Below are 22311 nucleotides of genomic sequence, written 5' to 3'. Positions count from 1 at the left end.
TAGTTAAGTTAAAATGAAGTCATACTGGAGTAGGGTGGGCCCCTAACCCAGTAGCACTGGTGTTAACATAAAAAGGGGAAATAGAGAAACAGACACAAGGAGAACATCACGTGAACAAGAAGGCAAAGATTGGGGTAATATTTCTACAGACCATCAAACACCAAAGATTGCTGCAAACCACCAGAAGCTGGGAGAGATGCCTAGAAAAATTCTGCCTCAGACGGAACCAGCCCTGTGCACACCTTGAGCTCAAACTTCTAGCTTCCAGAACTGTGAGAGAATAAAATTCTGCTCTTTTGGTCACCCGATTTGTACTACTTTGTTAGTAGAGCCGGGGCAAACTGATACATGTGGTAATTCTGTTTAACTTTTGAGGAGCTGTCAAAGTATTTCCAAGTAGCTGCAACATTTCACTTTCTCACCAGCAATACACGAGGGTTTCAGTTTCTCCACATCCTTGCCAGCACTTGTTATTGCATAACTTTTTGATTATCATTATCCTGGTGGGTTCAAAGTTGTACCTCCTGGTGGTTTGGAAAGTATTTCCTTATAATCGTTATTATTTCTGTAAGATTAATAGTAATGTCTCCTCTTTCATTCCTAATTTTAGTAATTTGAGACTTATCTCTTTTTTTCTTGGTCAATCTAGCTAAAATTTTGTCGATTTTTTGGGTCTTTTCAAAGAAATATTTTTTTTAGTTTTGTTGATTTCCTGTATTGTTTTTTAATTTTCTGTTTCATTTATTTCCACTCTAGTCTTTATTATTTCTTTTCTTCTTTTTGCTTAGGACTTAGTTTTCTGTTTCTTTTCTAACTTCTTAAGATGGAAGGCTAGGTTATTTATTTGATATCTTTCTTCTTGTTGAATTTAGGATTTACAGTTACAGATTGCCCTCAGCACTGCTTTTGCTGTATCCTGTAAGTTTTGGTATGATGTCTTTTTGTTTTAATTAATCACAACTTATTTTCTAATTCTCTTTGTGATTTCTTCTTTGACTTATTGATTATTTTAAAATGTACTGCTTACTTCACAAATATATGAGTTTCTGAAGTTTCCTACTTGTACTGATTTCTAATTTCAGTCCATTGTGGTCAAAGAACATACTTTTTGTAATTTCAGTCCCTTTCAATTTATTGAGACTTGCTTTACGGCATAATATATGGTCTATTCTTCGTTCTATGTGTACTCAGCAAGAATGTGCATTCTGTTGTTGTTGGGTGTTCTATGAATGTCTCTTACATCTATGTTTATATAGCTGTTTGCGTCTTCTATTTCCTTGCTGATCTTCTGCCTAGTTGTTCTATTATTGAAAGTGGTTTATTGAATTCTCCAATTATTATTGTTTAATTGTCTATTTTCCCCTATAACTCTGTCTGGTTTTGCTTTGTGTATTTTGAGACTCTGTTGTCTGGTGCATATATGTTTACAATTGTTAAATTTTCTTAGAGGATTGATTGCTTTATCATTAAAATATGTCCTTGCCTCTAGCAACAATCTTTGTCTTAATGCTTATCTTGCCTGATAATTTTATGGCTCCTCCAGCTCTCTTTTGGTTACTGTTTTTATGGTATATCTTTTTCCATCCTATGTTTTTTTCAATCTATTTGTGTCTTTGAATTGAAACCGTCTTCTCTATACAACATGTAGTCTTGTCTTTGTATCTATTCTGCCGATCTGCCTTGTAATAGGAGAGTTCCATTGATTTACATTTTGTGTAATTACTAAGGTTGGAAGTATGTATGTCATTTTTCTATGTGTATCTTATATATCTTATGTCTTTTTGTTTCTCAGTCCCTTCACTGTTGCCTCCTTTCTCGTTAACTAGATATTTTTCTATTGAAGCATTTTAATTCCCTTAGCATTTCTTTTACCATATATTTTTGGGTTAAGTTCTTAATGGTTCCTTTTAGGTTTACTGTTAACATCTTAATTTATACTAATTTTGCTTGGAATAATATCTAATTAATTTCAATGCTATACTAAAACTGCTTTTATATAGATATGGTCTTCCTCCCACACTTATTGTCTTAAAATATATGTTTATACATTGTTTCCAAAAATGTAGACTTACAGTTATCGCAATATGCATTTGTATTTTAGATCAAATAAGGAACAACAGGGTTACAAATAAAAATGTGTTCATACTGTCCTTTGTATTTACCTATGTAATTATCTTTACTGGTGCTCTTCATTTCTTCATGTGGACTCAAGTTACTGTACAGTGCTCTTTCTTTTCAAAATAAAGGATTACTTTTAGTAGTTCTTGTAGGGCAGTTCTGCTAGCAGTAAATGTTCTCAGTTATTGTTTATCTGGAATTTCTTAATTTCTTCTTTATTTTTTGTAGAATAGCTTTGCTGCATACAAAATTCTGCATTGACAGTGGTTTTTTTTTCTCTTTCAGTATTTTTAATAAGTCAACCATTGCCTTCTAGCCTCCATGCTTTCTGCATTTTCATTGATGTCTTATCAGAATGCAAGATATTTAGATGTTCTGCTTTTATTTCTCTCCCTTGTGTTCACCTTATTCTGGATTATTTCTAACATTCATTGCATTGATCTAGACCCTGAAATAGAAGTTAGAATTCCCCAATTTATACATATTTATACCAAAAATGCACACCCAGAGCAATCTGAGTCCTACAGAATCCTCAAAATCTTTGACTAATCATCATCATAGATTTTAACTTTCTCCTGGCAACCTCATATTCTAAGGAACCCCAGCCATTAGAATCTGTCTGGGCCCTCCCTATGTACTTCTGTTTCCTCACTTTACCACCACTATGCTGAATATCCCCTAATATCTTCTAATTCTTTAGACAATATGATCGAATGTTTAATTTTCTTCAGCTCTTATCCCATAATTCACCATTAGACTCTCTGTAACATATCCAAACTCATCAAAATGTTTATAAAAACAAAAGTGGCTTGTATCCAATAAGATTTAATCTCCTTTGGAAGTAATTATCAATTCAATATTAGTCTCCTTTTCCATTAAATATTCACATTCACGTTTCTGTGCATGAAGTCCCATTGTTGTTCCTCCTTAATAATTTTCTATAGCACATTTTTATAGTATAAAGTATGATTCATTTGGTAGGGTCACTTATGTTGTTCCTGTAAGTACACTGTAAATTTCTTGAGAGCAAAGAAAAAGTATTCAGTATGTAGTAAGTGGTGAATAAATACTTTTTAAATGACAGTGATGTAGATTACATTTAATTCAGCCATACACACAATAAGCACACACCTCAATTTATTGGTGGGGCTGAATGGTGCAGGAAGCCTTTCCATGCGTTGTAAGCAGTTTTTAAAAGGAAGTAAATAAGACAATGATAGCATGCTCATTAGGGATCTAATCAACTGGACAATTATGCTCTATTCCTCTGAATATAGTGGAAGCAAATATCCTGGTTTGATCCATCCTGGTCTCTGGTGACTCTCTTCATTCACCTAGAAGGACCTGGAGTGACCTTGCCTTTCACATGATGATTAAGACAATGTTTCATTACTCTAGTTGTTAAGGCATCTGGTACTCAGAGAAACTTCAGCACCATAGGTCACATCCAACCTAAATTTTATCTCCTGTTACTCAGGTTTGATGAGTTTTTCATAGACAAAAAGACAAGAATTTTTTTTTCTTTTTTTGGTGAGAAAGATTTGCCCTGAGCTAACACCTGTTGCCAATCTTCCTCTTTTTGCTTGAGGAAGATTGCTCCTGAGCTAACATCTCCACCCAGCATGTGGGATGCCACCAGAGCATGACTTGATGAGCAGTGTGCAGGTCCATGCCCAGGATCTGAATGCACAAATCCTGGGCCGCTGAAGCAGAGTGCATGAACTTAACCACAATGCCACCAGGCTAGCACCCAAAATTTTTAAGGAAAAGAAAAAGATTCCTGGTGTGACTGATTTGTATTCAAAAGTTAATCTTCCAAAATCCATTATACTGAATTTTAATCAAAAAGTTGATAATAAGAGAACTCCTTTTGCTACAAGGGACATTTGTTTCTAAACAGGCTATCCTCTCATAGTAATAAGGTCTCATATAGAGACAGCACTTTACACTCTAAGCTTTGTTACATAAAGAATTGTGAAACTTTCTTAGAAAAAGAATTAACTCACTTTATTCACACAGGTAGGCAGGGTAAGCTTTATAATCTATTTTTTAATGAATATTTGAAAATATAGAGCAATTTGATTTGCCTTCATCCTACTAATTATTAGAAATGAATTCTTCTGACAGTGGGATTGGAGATGATTTTCATGGTACCAACAGTGACTATAGGGCAAGGGTAGGGGCTTGGTATAGGAAAGTCAAGGTTAGCTGGTTCTCAACAAATACTTTTTTAAAAAACCATGAATAATAATCTCTGAATAAAGGAATCCATTCTACTTCTGAAGATCTTAATGATGATGCAGACGGTGTTGATGTTGCTGATGATATTTATGGTGATGATGGTGTTATTATTTATCAGAAACTCACTATAGGCCAGGGATTGTGATAGATGCTTAGACTGAATAAATTTATTAAATCCTCAAAGAATGGTTAAAAGGTACATGCATTGGTCTGGGTCCAATCAGGAGACAAAAACCACACAATAATTTGACAGAGGAAGTTTAATGTAAGGAATTATAAAACAATTGTAGGAGGATAAAGATGGAAAAGAAACTTGAAAAGGTAACTGAGATCTGAGAGGGAATGTTTAAGAAAGGAAAAACTTGGACAGGGTGCCTTCCTCAAGGTTGGGGTAGAGACCTCATTTGACAAGGTGTGTTACAACCTATGGAATTGTGGAGGCATTTGCTGGGTTTCCCAGGCCACAGCTGGACTACAGTCAGAGAAGGAAGCTATCATCTGGAGCACAGGTGAGTGTAGGTAGTGGGCAGGTATACAAAGGGAATCCTACTTACTGTGAGGGCAGCATCACAATGTGACCAGTGGTTTACAGTGTCCATCTTGTCAAGGCCATGGGAAACAACTTCTGAGACACAGGTAAACTGAGGCAAATGGGAGGTGTGCAGAGGGAGTTGGGATGGCACTTCTGGGACAAAGGCTGGATTGCAATGGTGTGACCAAGACCTGTGAGCTGAAGCAAAGTATTACCAAGCCCAGATCAGGGCTGTATGGTTGCTGAGAGGCTGCCTGCTTAGGTGCACAGTTGGGGCAGAGAGTAACAGGATGTCCCCACAGATTCACAGAGCTGACCAGCAGTGCAGCAGGCACAATAAAAAGCAAAATCTCAGTGCACCAGAACCAAGAAGAGGAGCTCCCTTCCTCCACAATATCCTCTAGCACTCTCTACAGACAAAGCTTCACACTGTGCTAAGTGTAAAGGAAAAGTCCATTATAGCAGAACAGGTACTGAAGGGTGAATTTCTTCTGAGGGCAATACATTAAACAGTAGGAGTGCTATTAATCCTATTTTATTTTTAAATTTTTTAACTTATTACATTTTGTGTTTTTTATTCCAGCTTTATTGAGGTATGATTGACAAATCAAAATTGTATATATTTAGGTTGTAGAAGGTGATTGTTTAAGGTGTCTAATGTGATGATTTGATTTTTCTATTTAAAGATGAGAAACAGATTTAGAAGGATTGACTTGCTCAAATAATGCACCTAGAAGGTAGAGGAGCTAGCATATTCACCTAGACATTTTAATCTAAAGACAATGTTCTTGATGCCTAATAGGATAGATGTACTATGGTGGGGACTTCTAGGTGTCCACCAAAATCCATTCTCATTCACCCCTTTTTCCAGTCAGGGACTACATTTCCCAGCATCCTCCGCCCTCCACACTTGCTGATAGATACAGCCAAATGTCCAAGTTCTTTCTTAGAAAGTGAGAAGAATTGATGTGGGCCATGTCTCTCTTTTTTTTTTTTATTAACCTGCTAGATGGTTAGAAAAACAATGACCTTATTTGCTTTCTTAGAAGCAAAGCTGCTAATGTGTCAAAGATGGCAGCATCCAACATCAGTCTGGTTCCCATCATCGCTCTGAATGTGGAACGGGTCTGCCCATGAGAGGGAATTATATCCATGATCTTTAAGCCAGTTTTTTAAAACTTACCCTCATATATTCATAGATAATTATGGACACATAAAATATTAAAAATATATTGAATGTTACTATCTATTTTGCTTTCTGACATGTATTTAATACTCTCTAGATATTTGGTGGGTGAGCAATGAGAGAATGCTTACCTTAATTTTGATTAAAATTGATAAACCTTATTTAGGATCTTCCTACTATGTGTAAAATAGTATTTGTGACAAGTCAAGACTTATTTATCTTGGATTTTACTTTGAATTATTTTTTCTTCTTTTTAATTGCCGTGAATTAACGTAATCTCATTATTTCTCTGTTCTTCCACTTGCGTTGTCTTACTTGTTCATTGTCTCAATTGTTCATTGAGCAGCTCCACGGAGTACTGCCTTGCATTGATCTTTAGTGTGTCTCCTCTTTAAGGATTGAGACTATATGATGCAGAGCAACTTTTTCTTATTCACAGGTAGACACACTGGAAAGAAATGTGGTATGATGAACGTTATTAGAGATTTAAGGTCAGAGGACCAGTGCTTAAGGCTTGAATCCATCACTCTATGTTCATGTGTTTTGGAGCAAGTTCTCTAATATCTCTGAGTTCATGGCCCTAGTACATAAAATTGGCAACACATGTCCTTTCCCTGAGGTTTGTTTAAAGATTATGAGACGTGATATAAGTAAAAATATCGCCAATGTTGGTTCTTATTATTGTCATTACAAGTGTTCACTAAATGTTTGATGAAATAAATTGGAATGAAATGAAGACATCTATTGAAGCTGGTAGTTATTGTATCTATGAGATTTTCCAAGAAGCCAGTTTAACTTTTGTTTACTTATTTTGTTTACTTATTCAGAAAAAAATCTATATTTTCAGCTATGTTGAGGTATAATTGACAAATAAAATTGTAATATATTTGAAGTGTAGAACACGATGATTTGAAATATATACATACATATATATATATATATACATATACACACATTGTGAAAAGATTCCCACCATGAGTTAATTAACACATCCATCACCTCACATATTTACCACTACTCTCCCCTTTTTGTTAACAAAAACTTAAGTTATACTCTCATAGATAATTTCATTATACAATGCAGTATTATCGCTATAGTCACCGTGTTATAAGTTAGAGCTTCAGATCTCTTGCTCCTATAACTGAAAGTTTGTGCCTTTTTACAAGCCTCTCCCCATTTCACCAACCCCTCAGCCTCTGGCAACCACCATTCCACTCGGTTTCTATGAATCTGACTTTTTCTTTTTTTTAAGATTCCACAGACAAGTAACACCATGGAGTATCTGTAATTGTCTTTCTCTGTCTGGCTTATTTCACTTAGTATAATCCTCTCTAGGTTCATTCATGTTGCAAATAGCAGGATTTTCTTTTGTTGTGGCTAAATAATATTTCTTTGTAGATATAGATATATATATATATATATATATATATATATATATATATATCTCCTTTGTGGATACACACACACACACACACATATGTATAATATCACAAATTATTTATTCATTCATTCATCAGTGGACACCTAGGATGTTTCCATACCTTGGCTATTGCGAATAATGCAGCAATGAACATGGGAGTATGGTTCAAGATATTTCTTCTAGATAGTGATTTTGTTTCCTTTGGATATATACCCAGAAGTGGAATTTCTTGATCACATGTAGTTCTATTTTTAATTTCTTGAGGAAATTTCATAATGTTTTTCATAGTGTCTTTATCAGTTTACATCACCACCAACAATATACAAGTGATCTCTTTTCTCCACATCCTCAGCAGCATTTGTGACATCTTGCCATTTTATTCTAGTCATTCCAACAGGTGTGAGGTGATACCTTATTGTGGTTTAGATTTACACTTTCCTGATGATTAGTGACGTTGAGCACCTTTGCATCTACCTGTTGGCCATTTGTAAGCACTGTTTGGAAAAAATGGCTATTCAGTTCCCTTGCACATTTTTTAATTGGGCTATGTGTTTCTTAAAATCGAGTTCATGAGTTCCTCACATATTTTGGATATTAATCCTTTATAGGGTAGGTGGTTTGCCAATGTTTTTTTCCCATTCCATAGGTTGCCTTTTTATTTTGTTGATGGTTTCATGTGCTGTGCAGGAGCTTTTGTAGTTTGTTGTAGTCCTTCTTGTTTATTTTTACTTTTATTATCTTTGACTTTGGTGTCAAATCCAAGAAATTATTGCCAAGACCAATGTCAAGGGTCTCACCTCCTATGTTTTCTTCTAGGAGTACTATGGTTTCAAGAATTATATTCAAGTCCTTAATCCATTTAGAGTTAATTTTGTGTATGGTGTAAGACAGAGGTCCAGTTTCACTCTTTGCATATAAATATTCAGTTTTCCCAACAATATTTACGCAAGAGACTATTCTTTCTCCATTGTATATTCTTGGTCACTTGGTTGAAAATTAATTGACCATATATTCATGGGTTTATTTCTGGGCTGTCTATTCTAGTCTATTGACCTACTTGTCTTATTTTATGCTAGTACCATATTGCTTTAGTCTATAAATTTGAAATATAGACTAAAATAAGGAAGTGTGATGCCTCCAGCTTGTTCTTCTTTCTCAAAATTGATTTGGCTTTTGGGGAAATTTTGTAGTTTTACATGAAGCTTAGGATTGTTTTTCTATTTCTGTGAAAAATGCGATTGGAATTTTGATAGCATCTGCATTTTGCATCATATCTGTAGATTGCTTTGGGTAATAAGAACATTTTGACAATATTAATTCTTCCAATCCATGAATAGGGAATACCTTGCTGTATATTTGTCTCTTCATCAATTTCTTTCATCAATGTTTTATAGTTTCCATTGCATAGATCTTTCACCTCCTTGGTTAAATTTATTTCTAAGTATTTTATTGTTGTTGACGCTATGTTAACTGGGATTATTTTCCTAATTTCTCTTTTGGATATTTTGTTGTTGTTATATATAAATGCAACTGACTTTTGTATACTGATTTTATATCCTGCATCTTTACAGAGTTTGTTTATTAGTTCTAACATTTTTTGGTGGAATTTTAAGAATTTTCTATATATTATATTATGCCATCTGCAAACAGGGGCGATTTACTTTTTTCTTTCCAGTTTAGATGCATTTTATTTCTTCTTCATGACTAATTGTTATGGCTAGGGCTTCTAGTACTATATTGAATAAAAGTGGTGAAAATGGACTTCCTTATCTTGTTCCTGATTTCAGATGAAAAGCTTTCAGCTTTTCACCACTGACTATGATGTTGGCTATGGACTTCCCATATATGGTGTTTATTTTGTTGAGCTACATTCCCTTTATACAGAGTTTATTGAGTTTTTTTTAAAGATTGGCACCTGAGCTAGCGTCTGTTGCCAGTCCTTTTTTTTTACCTTCTCCCTAAGGTGCCCCAGTGCATAGTTGTATGTTCTAGGTGTAGGTCCTTCTGGCTCTGCTCTGTGGGACACCACCCCAGCATGGCCTGATGAGTGGTGCCAGGTCCACGCCTAGGATCCAAACCAACAAAACCCTGGACTGCCGTAGTAGAGCACACAAATGTAAGCACTGGGTCACAGGGCTGGCCCCTATTGAGAATTTCTATCATGAAAAGATATTGAATTCTGTCAAATGCTTTTTCTGCATCTATTGAGATGATCAAATATTTTTTCCCTCATTTCGTTAATGTAGTGTATCATATTTATTGGGCTGACTATGTTGGACCATCCTTGCAACTCAGGAATAAATCCCACTTGATGATGGTATATGATCCTTTTAGTGTAATATTGAATTCAGTTTGTTAATATATCGTCAAGGATTTTGCATTTGTGTTTATCAGGTGTATTGGACTGTAATTTCCTTTTCTTCTAGTGTATTTATTTGGCTCTGGTATCAGGGTAATTCTGACTTAGTTAAATGCATTTGGAAGTATTCCTTCCTCTTCTATGTTTTGGAAGAGTTTGAGAAGGATTAGTATTAATTCTACTTTAAATCTTTGGTAGAACTCACCAGTAAAGACATTTGGTCCTGGGCTTTGCTTTGTTGAGAGATTTTTGGTATGATTCATTCTCTTTACTAATAACTAGTCTGTTTGGATTTTCTGTTTCTTCGTGATTCAGTCTTGGTAGATTGTATGTTTCTAGGAATCTATACATATCTTACTGGTTCTCCAATTTGTTGACATATAATTGTTCAGAGCAATCTTTGTGATTCTTTGTATTGGTGCGGGCAGGTGTTATGTCTCCTCCTTCATTTGTAATTGTATTTATTTGAGTTCTCTTTCTTTTTTTTCTTGGTAAGTCTAGCTTAAGATTTTTCTAGAGGCTGGCCTGGTGATGCAGTAGTTAAGTTCACATGTTCTGCTTTGGCAGCCCGGGATTCACTGGTTCAGATCCTGCATGTGGACCTATGTACCGCTTGGCAAGCCATGCTGTGGCAGGCGTCCCACATGTAAAGTGGAGGAAGATAGGTGCCAATGTCAGCTCAGGGCTGGCCTTCCTCAGCAAAGAGAGGAGGATTGGCAGTGGATGTCAGCTCAGGGCTGGCCTTCCTCAAAATAAATAAATAAATAAACGAAGCTTTTTCTATTTTGCTTATCTTTTCAAAACCCAGTTTTTAATTTCATTGATCTTTTCTATTGCCTTTTTTAGTCTCTATTTCATTTACATCTTTTCTTCTCCTAACTTTGGGCTGAGTTTGTTCTGCTTTTTCTGATTTCTTGAGGTGTAAAATTAAGTTGTTTATTTGAGATCTTTCTTTTTTCTTGTTGTAGGCATTGATCAGTATAAACTTGCCTTTTAGAACTGCTTTTGTTGTATCCTATAAGATTTGGTATGCTGTGTTTCCATTTTTCTTTGTCTTAATATACTTTCTGATTTTCCTTTTGATTTTTCTTTGATCCATTGGTTATTCAAGAACAGGTTGTTTAGTCTTCACATATTCACAAATTTTCCAGTTCTCTTATTGCAATTGATTTCTAATTTCATACCACTGTAGTCAGAAAAGATTCCTGATATAATTGTAGCCTTCTTAAATTAGTTGACTTGTTTGTGGGCTAACATATGATCTATTCTGGAGAATGTTCCATGTGCACTTGAGAAATATGTGTATTCTGTTGCTGGGGGATGGAATGTTCTGTTCCATGCATGTTTGTCAGGTCCATCTTGTCTAACATATAGTTTAACTTCAATGTTTCCTTGTTGATTTTCCACCTAGATGATCTATCTATTGTTGAAATTAGCATATTGAATCCCTCTACTATTAGTGTATTGCTGTCTATTTCTCCTATCAGATCTCTTAATATTCGCTTCATGTGTTTAGGTGCTCTGATCTTGGGTGCATACATATTAACAAGTGTTATATTCTCCTTTGGATTGACCCATTTATTATTATACAGTGAACTTCTTTGTCTTTTTTGTAGCTTTTGACTTAAAGTCTATTTTGTCTGATGTAAGTATAGCTGCCCCATTTGTTGCTATTTTTTAGTTTCTACAATATATTTTTTATCCCTTCACTTTCAGCCCATGTGTATCCTTGAAACATGAATGTCTTGTAGGCATCATCAATTTTAAAATAAAATAGTTATTTTACCAGCAAAATGTGTTTATTTGGGAATAGCAAAAGAATTGCAATTCGGGACATGCAAACTATGGTGAACCACAGGCAAGTCCAGAAAACAAAAGAAGGGAGTTTGTTTTATAGAGAAAAAGAGGGAGTTGGGAGAGATTCTTCCAAATAAAAGTTCTTTGGAGGAGAGTAAGAGTTTAGGGTAATGATGGCTCCTCATGGATGAGCTGTGGCATTTTCCACTGGCTGGGCTTGTTGCTGGGCAAGAAGAAAATCTTCCTTCCTCCTCCTGGAGTAGTAAAGTAGCAGGCAACTTCCTGTTGGAGATGCAAGGTACATCTCTTCCTTTTGGGGGTAATTGACAACGAGTGGTAGGGAATGAGAACTCCCTTTACAGGGCTTCCTGACTCCAATTTTAGTTGATGTTTCATTTATTAGTTTCACATTTCCGTTTTTTGTTTAAGATCTTTCTCTGAAAGCATTGCTGATTAAGAGTCAGGTTTTCTGAATTCAGTAACCTTTGTCTGTCAGTGCCAGGAAGGACCTTTCCTAGCTGTCATGTCCCATGTTGGAGGAAAAGTGCACAGATCACAATTTGCTTGAGGCCACATTTGAGTAACAAGGAGGGGCAGTAGGGAGAACACCCAGGCGTTTCTTACCTGAAGTCTATATTTTGTCAAGGTCATAAGCATGGGAAATCATCTCAAAGTGCTGAGCTAGCATCACTTTACTAGGCATGTCACTTTTACAAAGGTTTGAAAGCAACAGATACAGAACTTAAGTGTACAGAGTATAATTAAAAACAACATAGCAAACCCAGCTTGTATGATGGCTCTCAACCAGAGCCTAGACCTCAAGGTAAGCAGCTAAATAGATCATAAGACTGTGGATCTTCAGGTGAAATTTGTTGTAGCCAATGTGCTTGTTCTCTAATTTTATGTATTTGGGTTTCCACTTCTCTAGAGGCATTTATCCATGTGCAACAAGAGGTGTTTGCCACTGCACAGACACCTCCTTGCTCAGCAAAACTATTTTAGCCAACAAGTCAAGTGATTGTCGTTGAGCTAAACCTGCTTTGACTGTGGATTCCATCAACTTTTCTAATGTTAAGGAGAGATTTTTGATCATTTCTTTATTGGAACTTACTCCAATCCATGGAAAGAAAGGTCTCTTTGTGGAGGCAAATCCAGAACCACATATGTCTCCTGTAAGTTCTTGTTTAAGGTGGTTATAAAGGTTTAATGGGATCAACCAATGAGAAGTGTCTGTTTTATCATGAAGAGAGAATAGAACAGTAAATACAGCAAGGACACACTGTCCTTTTATCCTCCAGCTGTCAAGGCAATGAGTTGCCCAAGCACTAAGGCCCTTACCAAAACCTCCACTAATAAAGATGTAGCCAAGAGGTGAGCATAAGGCTCCTGCATAAGTGACAGTATTTATGGACCTATTAATTGGTACAGAGGCATTAGCATCATTTAACCAAGGCTCAGACACTATATTATTACATATCAAAAGGCTGCCTAAATAAATAGGTATGTCAGCAAGCTTACAAATGGTTCAATTTGCATTGGCTGTCCCACAGAGTTTCTTATATAGATATTGAAGAGATCTCATTTTCCCATCCCAGAGTTGGGTTATGTTGAAACAAAGAATGAGGTTAGGTGGACTCAGTAACCTAACTTCATAAAATGAGTCCACAGAACAATTTAAACATAGAGTGGCATTTGGAATTCTGGTGAAATTACTGACAGTGTGAACTAAGGGGTCATTACTACCTTGGATAGATTGAGGCTTCTGATGACAGATACAACAATCAAAGAGGTTTCTCCCATTCACAATTTATTGGGAAATGTGAACAAAGGTGTTGTCCTTCCAAGAAAGAGAAGGAGAGAATAAAGTAAGAAGCAATACTGAAAAAAGGGTATACAGGCCTGGTCTGGTAATTATGCAAAAGCTGTCTCCTTCAAATGCCGTCTGCATCAATTCCTGGAAATCTTTCTTTTCTTTCTGCTTCTTCTCCCCAAAGCCCCGCAGTACATAGTTTTATATTTGAGTTGTGGGTCCTTCTAGTTGTGACATGTGGGACACTGCCTCAGCGTGGTTTGATGAGCGGAGCCATGTCCATGCCCAGGATCCAAACCAGTGAAACCCTGGACTGCCGACACAGAGCACGTGAGCTTAACCACTCAGCCACTGGGCTGGCCCCTGGAAATCTTTAATTTTAGGTCACTGGACAGTGTGCAGGTCCAATTGAGGTTAGGTCCCTTCTTTAAGTGCATGACGTGAATCTAAGAGTCCACTCACTGAAGTTTGGTGGCACAAGGGTTAGTCAACAGTACCTGATAGAAGCCCGTCCAACGAGGCTGGAGAGAGTCCTTTAGGAGGTGTATTTTCCAGTAGACAAAATATCCAGGCTGCGGAGTATGGTGTTTGGGGTTTTTGTCTCCCAGGAGAACACTCTGAAAAGATTGCCCTACTAAAGTGTAGCTATTTCTACCAGAAGCAATTAAGTCTTTACAATATTGAAGCATGTCTCCCTTTACAGCTGTGGATTGAAAGAAGCAAGAGCTGAGTGCATGGGACATCTTGGAGTTATCTCAAAAGGTGAGAGTTTATAAGTTTTGAAGGGGGTAGACCTAAAATTTAGAACTAGTGGCAGTGCTTTTGGCCAGGGTATCTAGAAGCTTTCTACAAAATTTGCCAATTGAGTCTTAATAGCACCATTTGTGCATTCTACCAGCCCCGAGGATTAAGGACAGTAAAAGTACTGCAGAACCAGCCAAAAAATACAAAACTGTCAAAGTACTTGACTGGTGAAATGAGTTCCCTGGCCACTATGAAGTTTGAGGTGTGTTCCTACGTAGAGATAATCTTTCTAACAAATTTTAGCCACAGAAGACACAGTGGCCTCTCTGTAGGGAAAGCTTGAGTCCAGTGAGAAAACATACAGACCATGACCAGGGCATACTTACATCCATGAGTTGAGGGAAGCTGTGTGAAATCCATTTGCCAAACCTCAAAAGTTCTGTTGGGCAATTTAAAGGGCGCAAGAGTGGTTTAGATAGGTTTTCCTGAATTGTATTTTGGAAAGGTAGGGCAAGAAAATAGGCACTTTTTGTGACCTTATTAGTATTTCCCAACCAGTAATACTGTATAAAGCTTAGCATTTTATCAGTGGACCAATAATTCGAGGCATATACAGTGGTTAACAATGGGAACTTCAAATTCTCTGGTAGGACTGGGTTATTACTTGGCCTGAACCAGAGCATTCTCTTTTTTGTCAAACAAACAATTATTGAATTTCCAATCTGGTTTTTCCAATTCTTAGGCTCATTGTTGGGCTTTTCTAGCCAGTTCTTCTGAGTTATCATTTGGGGAAATAACCCTTTGGACCATGACAGAGGTGTGGCTGTCACTGGTTCCTTTAAGGGCAGCATTTCTCACAGAAATATCAGAAATGTGATTTTCTTTAGCTTCCAGAGAGTCAGTATTAGAATGTCCCAGGATCTTAATAATAGCTAAAGTAGCAGGTAAAAGTTGAGCATCTAATAATTCATGAACATGAGGACCATTTTTAATTTTATTTCCACTAGAAGTAAGGAAACCACATTCTTTCCACAACATCCCCAAATCATGAGCTACTCTGAAAGCATATCTACCATCAGTATAAACGTTGGGAGTTTTGCCTTTGGTTAGGATGTAGGTACATACAATGTGAGTACATATAATTTGGCTTGTTGGGCCATAGTAGCCAAAAGCAAAGGTGTTGCTTCAATTACATCAAAAGGACTGTGGCAGGAACAGCTCTCAGGCCAGGAGGGTATCCTTGTGCCACAGACTCCAGTTGCTGGCTATCATACCCTATAATTTAATGGTGGTTCCTGTGTTTTTGGGTGACCACCAAAGGGCATTGTCTTCTTTTTCATATACAAAAGTAAAAAAGTATCTGATAATTGGGATACCCAAGGGCGAGGGTGGTGGTGGTGGAGGTCATTACCTTCTCCTTTAAGACTTTAAAGGTTGTGCCATCCTCTTCTTCCCATAAAACTGGATCAAGGTTGTTGTTCTTTAGTAAAACAGAAGTTTGGCCAAAATAGGAATTTCAAATACAATTTTGACAATAGCCAACTAGCTTGAGAAACCCTCACAGTTGATGTTTAGTTTTGGGTTGGGGAAAACTTGGGACGTCATTAAGCCTATCTTTGTTTTAATATCACATGCCTTAAATACAAAACCTGGGTTTGGACAAACTGCAATTTTTCCTTGGTGACCCTGAGTCCATTTAAGGCTAAAAGCTTTAATAAGTGCATGCTGTCTGCCTGGGAGGAGGCGTGGAAGGAAGAGCAAGGAAGCAAATAGTCCATATATTGCAGCAAAGTAGAGCCTCCAGAAAACTATATATTATCCAGATCAGGCTTCAAGATTTGTGAGAAATAAGAACTTTCAGTAGAATCCTGAGGTATTATTGTCTAGGTGAATTGTTTTCCTTCCCAAATGAAGGTAAAGACATATTGGCCGATTTCATCAACTGGAATACTAAAGAATGCATTGCATAAATCAATTACAGTAAAGAATTTACCCCTAGTCACAATGTATGCCACTAGCATATGAGGGTTAGAAACAACTGGGTGTTGAGAGACGACAGTGTTATTTATTGCTCAGATGTCCTGGACAAACCTCCATCCTTGGCCATTGTTTGTTTTTTTTAATGAGTAAAATAGGGAGGTTACAGGAACTAGTGCAGGAGATTAAGCCTTTGGCCTTAGAGTCCTCTATTATCAGCCTAATTCCCTGGAGAGCTTCTTTATTTATAGATTATTGGCTAATTATGGAAAGAGGCTTTGAGGAATCTATTTGGATCTTAATAGGAGGTGCACTGTGTGGATTCTGCCAATATTGGTTGCAGATTTTGCCCATAAAGAGGGTGGCAGCTGATCTAATAGGGACAAATGACTAGTGTCCTTGCAATTAGCTTTAATGTCATCAGAGATGAAGCAAGTAAAAGATGTTGAAGGGTCATTTAATTCACGTAGTTGACGATTTTTGTTGCTGCTGTCAAGTTCTGGCAGTATTTCCCCCTTTTGGGAGAAAGAAATCCCACTATGGTATTTTTCTAAGAAGTTTTGGCCCAATAAACAGGAGTGGAGAAACTAAGGAGAAAAGGGTATTTATTTCTCAAAGGGCCTAAACGAAAGGGAATGTGTTTAGAGACAGGGACCTGTTAAGGTTTGTTTGAGATCTCCACTGTCTGAACTGCACTCTGAGGCAGAGGCCATTTAGTAACAGTGGGATTTAGCACTGAGAGTGGGACTTTGCTGTCAACAAGTAGGGGGAAAGATTCATTCCCAATCTGGAGAGTGGTGTCCCCAAGGTGATTAAGGGAAAAGACTGAGAAAAGCCCCTGTGGTTCCTCAGAGCCTCATCACTGGAGATTAGGAAGGCACTGGAAAGGATGGTTAGGGGACTGAAAACTCTTGGAGCCCTTACACTTAACGCAGCCTCTCTTCAAATTTTCTGGCTTTTTGCAATAATAGCAAACACCAAAAATTTTTGATTCCGTCTAGAGGCCTCCATTTGTTGAAGTTGAAAATTAAGGATTTTTGTGGTACTCCTTTCAGTTGAACTATCTAGGTGTGAGCAAGCTGATTTGCTAGACTGACCAATTCTGGAGTGGACATAGTCTCCCATTGAATCCTGGTCCTTTTTACTGGAAAGGGAAGGTCCAGTTTAACCCTTTGAAAACGAAGAATTAAAGGCTACCTGAGTACATTAGTGGGCAGGCCAGAATTTTCTTTAAAAGAAATCTGAAATTGATAATAAGAGTCATGAACAGGTTCATCAGGCTTTTATGGGCAAGACTGAATTTTGTTCCAATCAACAGGCTCAGGAAAAGCTATTGTGATTGCTCCATGGAGATTTCCAGTGAGTGTTCTAGTATCGTTCCAAAAGTTAGACGTTTGTTTTTTTTAAATCATTTTAGGATGTTCCCATTGGGCCAGTTTCATTCAATCTTGGGCCTGACCGTCACCAACAAGCATGTGGATTAGTTGATATAAATCCAAAAACCCTGGCTAGTAGCTCTGCATAACTTCATTAAATTTGTCAGCAAATCTATGGGAGTCTTTGATTGCTTTTGGAAAATCTTTAACTATGGATTACAATTCAGCTTTAGCTCAGGGAAGATAAGAAACTTGGGTTTTATCTGGATCCTCAGATAAACCAGAATGCAGAGGCTTAACTTTAAAGGGATGGTTCTAATAGTTTGGTTTTAGTAGGTTCAAAGAAGACAGGGTGGTGATAGGTTTAAAGGAGAAAGAAAGTTTTTCAAGAGAATTAGAATGGGAAAGTGGAGGGTGTAGAGGAGATGTGATGGACCAGAAGGAAAAGAGAAAGATGGCATCAGGGGCAGAGCCTGAGAAAAAGGAGCTGGGGGAGACAAACAAGATGGCACCTGAGATGAAGAAGTCAGAGGAGAGTAACATGAGACTTTGGAAACCATTTTATTCTTCTTGTTAGGTTGTCTTGATTAATTTAGATATGGCGTTTTACACAGAGGCAATTTTAGAGGCCTAAATACATTTGGGAGGCCTCAAGGTACCAATTAAAATAGGCATACCTTTCAGTCTGTTTAATTTTAGAGCCATGACTTTCTAATTTAGTTCTGAGAAAAGTAAGTTTGGGAGATCAAAAATTCCCTATAACAGCCGTTGATGTTCTAAATCATTTTTTGTTAAATTGATCCATTTAGTTAAAAATGTGAATGAGAAGGACCATAGTTTTTAAACATAAAACTGGCTTGAGTCCCTGAAGGAGGGCTGTCTTTAGGACATTCAGATAATGAGATCCCATGTCTCACATTTTCTCAAGGACAAAAGAAAATTCCTAGCTAGCCTGATTCCAAAAACAAACTTGCCATAGTTTTAGTGTACCTCTGAAATGGAAATAACTCAGTACTTACCAAAGCTGAAGCCTTGATGCCAAAGAGGAAGCATTGAACCAGAAAGAACAAAACCTTTGACAATCCCAAATAAAGTTGAAGAGCTCAAAAGGCAAGGAGAGCAGAGCTCAGAATCCAAGAGGAGACTTACAAAAATGAAAGGAGGTGGCTGCTCCCGGAATCCATGTGCACAAGGGGCTTGGTATGGATATCTTGCTCAATTCCAGGGGTTTTTGGTCAAGAATTCTATGTTTTCTGATTGGAGAATTTAGTCCATTTACATTTAAAATAATTACTGATAAGTATGGGCTTACTATTGCCATTTTCTTGTTTTCTGACTGACTTGTAGGTCCTTTGTTCCCTTCTTCCTTCCTTGCTAACTTCCTTTGTGATTTGATGATTTTCTGTAGTGGTATGTTTTGATTCTTTTGCCTTTATCTTTTGTGTATTTACTATATGTTTTTACCGTGTGATTACCATAAGACTTACATATAGCATTTTATAGTTATAACAGTCTATTTTAAGCTGATAACAGCTTAACTTTTAGCACATAGAAAAGCTCTACATTTTCACACTACCCCCAGCATTTTATGTTTTTGATGTTACAATTTACATTTTATATTGTGCATCTGTTAACAAATTATTTTAGTTATTATTTTTAATACTCTTGCCTTTTAGTTGTTAGACTAGAGTTATAAGTGATGTATTCATCACTATTAAAATGTTAGTGTATTCCAAATTTAACTATACATTTGCCTTTACCAGTGAGTTCTGTTCTTTCATATGTTTTCCTGTTATGAATTAGCACCCTTTCTTTTCATCTCTTGAACTGCTTTAAACATTTCTTGTTACCTGTTCTACCGGTGATGAACTTCTTCAACATTTGTTTATCTGGAAAAGTGTTTGTCTTTTCTTCAAATCTGAAGGACAAATTTGCTAGGTAGAGTATGCTTCATTGGCAGTTTTTTTCTTTTAGCATTTTGAATATATCAACCAATTCCTTTCTGCCCTGCAAGGTTTGTGCTGAAAAATCCACTAATTGTTATGGAGTTTCCCTTGTACATAACAAGTTGCCTCTTACTTTTTAAAGATTCTCTCTTTGTCACTTTTGACAATTTAATAATTATTATTATTATTTTAACTGTGGTAACCAGTTTATAACATTACATAAATTTCAGGTGTACATCATTATGTATTTTGATATATATATATCTCAATATATATTTCTGTGTAGATTACATCATGTTTACCATCCAAAGACTCATTAATTATAATATTTCTCAAAGTGAGTCTCTTAGGAATGACCTTATTTGATACTTTTTGGGCTTCCTGAATCTGCATTCTGTTTTTTACCCCAGGGTAAAGAAGTTTGTCAGTCATTATTTCTTTGAATAAACTTTCTGCTAGTTTCTCTTTCTCTTTTTTCCTCCTGGGACCCTGTTGTCCGAAGCCACAAAAGGCAAGGAATGACAGGTACCACCAAGGCTACTTGGTTGTTTAAGCAGTCAAAGTTTATTGACACAGGGAAACAGAACGAAACATAATTCTCTATTTGGCAAATCACTTATGTCTATTTCATTGTTTGATTTTTGGAGATTTATCTTGTTCTTTTGATTGGAACCTATTCCCATGTTTCTTCATTTTCCTTGACCCTCTGTGTTGCTGTCTGCATGTTAAATAAAATGGCCACTTTCCCAATCTTGACTGACTTGTCTTGTGTAGGACATGAATTTCATCAATCAGCCCAGCCCAAGCTCATGGCTGCCTCTCAAACCTTTGTGATCATCCAGGCCTTTATATTTGTTCTTAATGTCACATAGTAGTTGAGGTTGTTCTAAGATCTACCTATATCCCAATGAAGAGAATCAAAGTCAGAACCTAGATGGCTGCTAATTAAAAGCCAGACCCTCAGGCAGTAGTCTTGAAGTATGCAGTCAAACCCCGTCCAGGGTTAGACTGGGAGATGGTCACTTTTTCCCGCTCCTTCTGTGGTGAGACCTGTAGGGATAGCCATGGTGAGTTCTGGCACACCTGTTAACAACTGCTATTTTATTTGCTGTAGTCCTGCAGGACTTGCAGATGCAAGCCGCACTGGCTGTCAGAACTAGGTGCTTTGAGGGCCTATCCCTCATGTGACAGCCTTAAATGTTGGAGCACTAAATATGTGGTCCAAGTCCTTCACTAGCCAGGGAGAAACTGGGAGTTGGGGGTCCCCTCCCAATTGTATAGAACTATGCAGAGGTGGAATTCATGGGGAGAGCCTTTCCTACCCTTTTGGGTATGAATATTTTCTGTTTCCCAATGTGTAGGAGTCACGCAGCTACTTTACAGATTTCTCTCAGAGAGAATTGCTACAAGTGTAGCCGTACATTCAGCAAGCCCATGAGAGGAGGGAAATTCAGGAGCCTCCTATGTTTCCATCTTGGTCCAGAGTACCTAGCTTCAACTTTTAGATACAATACTAACAGGAAGTTTTCACTGAATAAACCAGGAGCCTGAAATAAAGCCATATTCTTAATATGTCCAGCTATTACCAGGGAACGTATTAGACAATGGGAAAAGAAAGGAAAACTATAATGAATGGTAGAAAATGGTGAACATGTGGGTTTAATGTTATTTTAGAAGATACACTAGGGCTGCAGTGAAATTGGTTTAAAACTTAAGCTCTCAGGCACATCAAGCATATCCAAGAAGAAACAAGGAGGATTTAATGCCGGTGCTATTCTGACTGAATTTCCAAGATGCTTATATAAAAATAAACTGGTTAATCAAAATATAATAGTAGATGCCTAAATGTTACCTTTCATGTGTTTCTCCAAGAAGTTTTAATATTACTTTAAAACCCTACACCAGATGCAAAAATGAGTTTTTGAGGTTCAATATGCCCCTCACCCCACTGGAGGAAGGCTTAGAAATATGGGCCTTGTATTGGTTTACTTGGGTTCAGTATGCTAGGGCTCAATGAGGATCATTTCTTTGCAAGAAAAGTAAAATCATTTAAAGCATCTCAAAAAATAGGGGAGGAGTTTCAAGTATTCAGAGTAATCCTGTGAAAATCCAGTGAAAATTGAACAGCCAGGTCTTGCAAAGGCCTGGAGCTGTGGCTGTAGTAACTGATTCCTCTTTCCTCCTCCTCTCTCTTTCTCACGGCCTCTCTGGCTCAGGTCTTTTCCATCTCTTTTTCTTGTTATGCATCAACTCATTGTGCTCTCCTCTCCACCTACCAATCAAAATTCTGCTGCAGGGGCCGGCCCTATGGCCAAGTTGTTAAGCCTACGCACTCAATTGCAGCGGCCCAGGGTTTCGCTGGCTCAGATCCTGGGCACGGACATGGCACCACTCATCAGGCCATGCTGAGGTGGCGTCCCACATGCCACAACTAGAAGGACCCACACCTACAATACACAACTATGTGCTGGGGGGATTTGGGGAGAAAAAGCAGAAAGAAAAAAAAAGAAAAAAGAAGATTGGCAACAGTTGTTAGCTCAGGTGCCAATCTTTAAAAAAAAAATAATTCTGCTGCATGTTTATCTTGCTCATGGATTTACTGGAGGTCTCTTAGAGCTTGGTGCCCACTGCTCTTCCTCAACTTCCCTCTGTGCCTCTTACTTCAAATTCCTAGAAATAATCTGCTTCACTCAAGATCATTTTAATAATCCAGCTTATACAAGTCACTGATTCACTAAGTTATGGCCAGAGATGCAGAGTTAGATGATTTGTTGCCCACTCAGTAGGAGGTCTTGGTAGAACAAA

This window comes from Equus asinus, chromosome 6, assembly GCF_041296235.1.
Source record: "Equus asinus isolate D_3611 breed Donkey chromosome 6, EquAss-T2T_v2, whole genome shotgun sequence".
Lineage (NCBI taxonomy): Eukaryota > Metazoa > Chordata > Mammalia > Perissodactyla > Equidae > Equus > Equus asinus.
Note: the sequence above shows the minus strand (reverse complement) of the source record.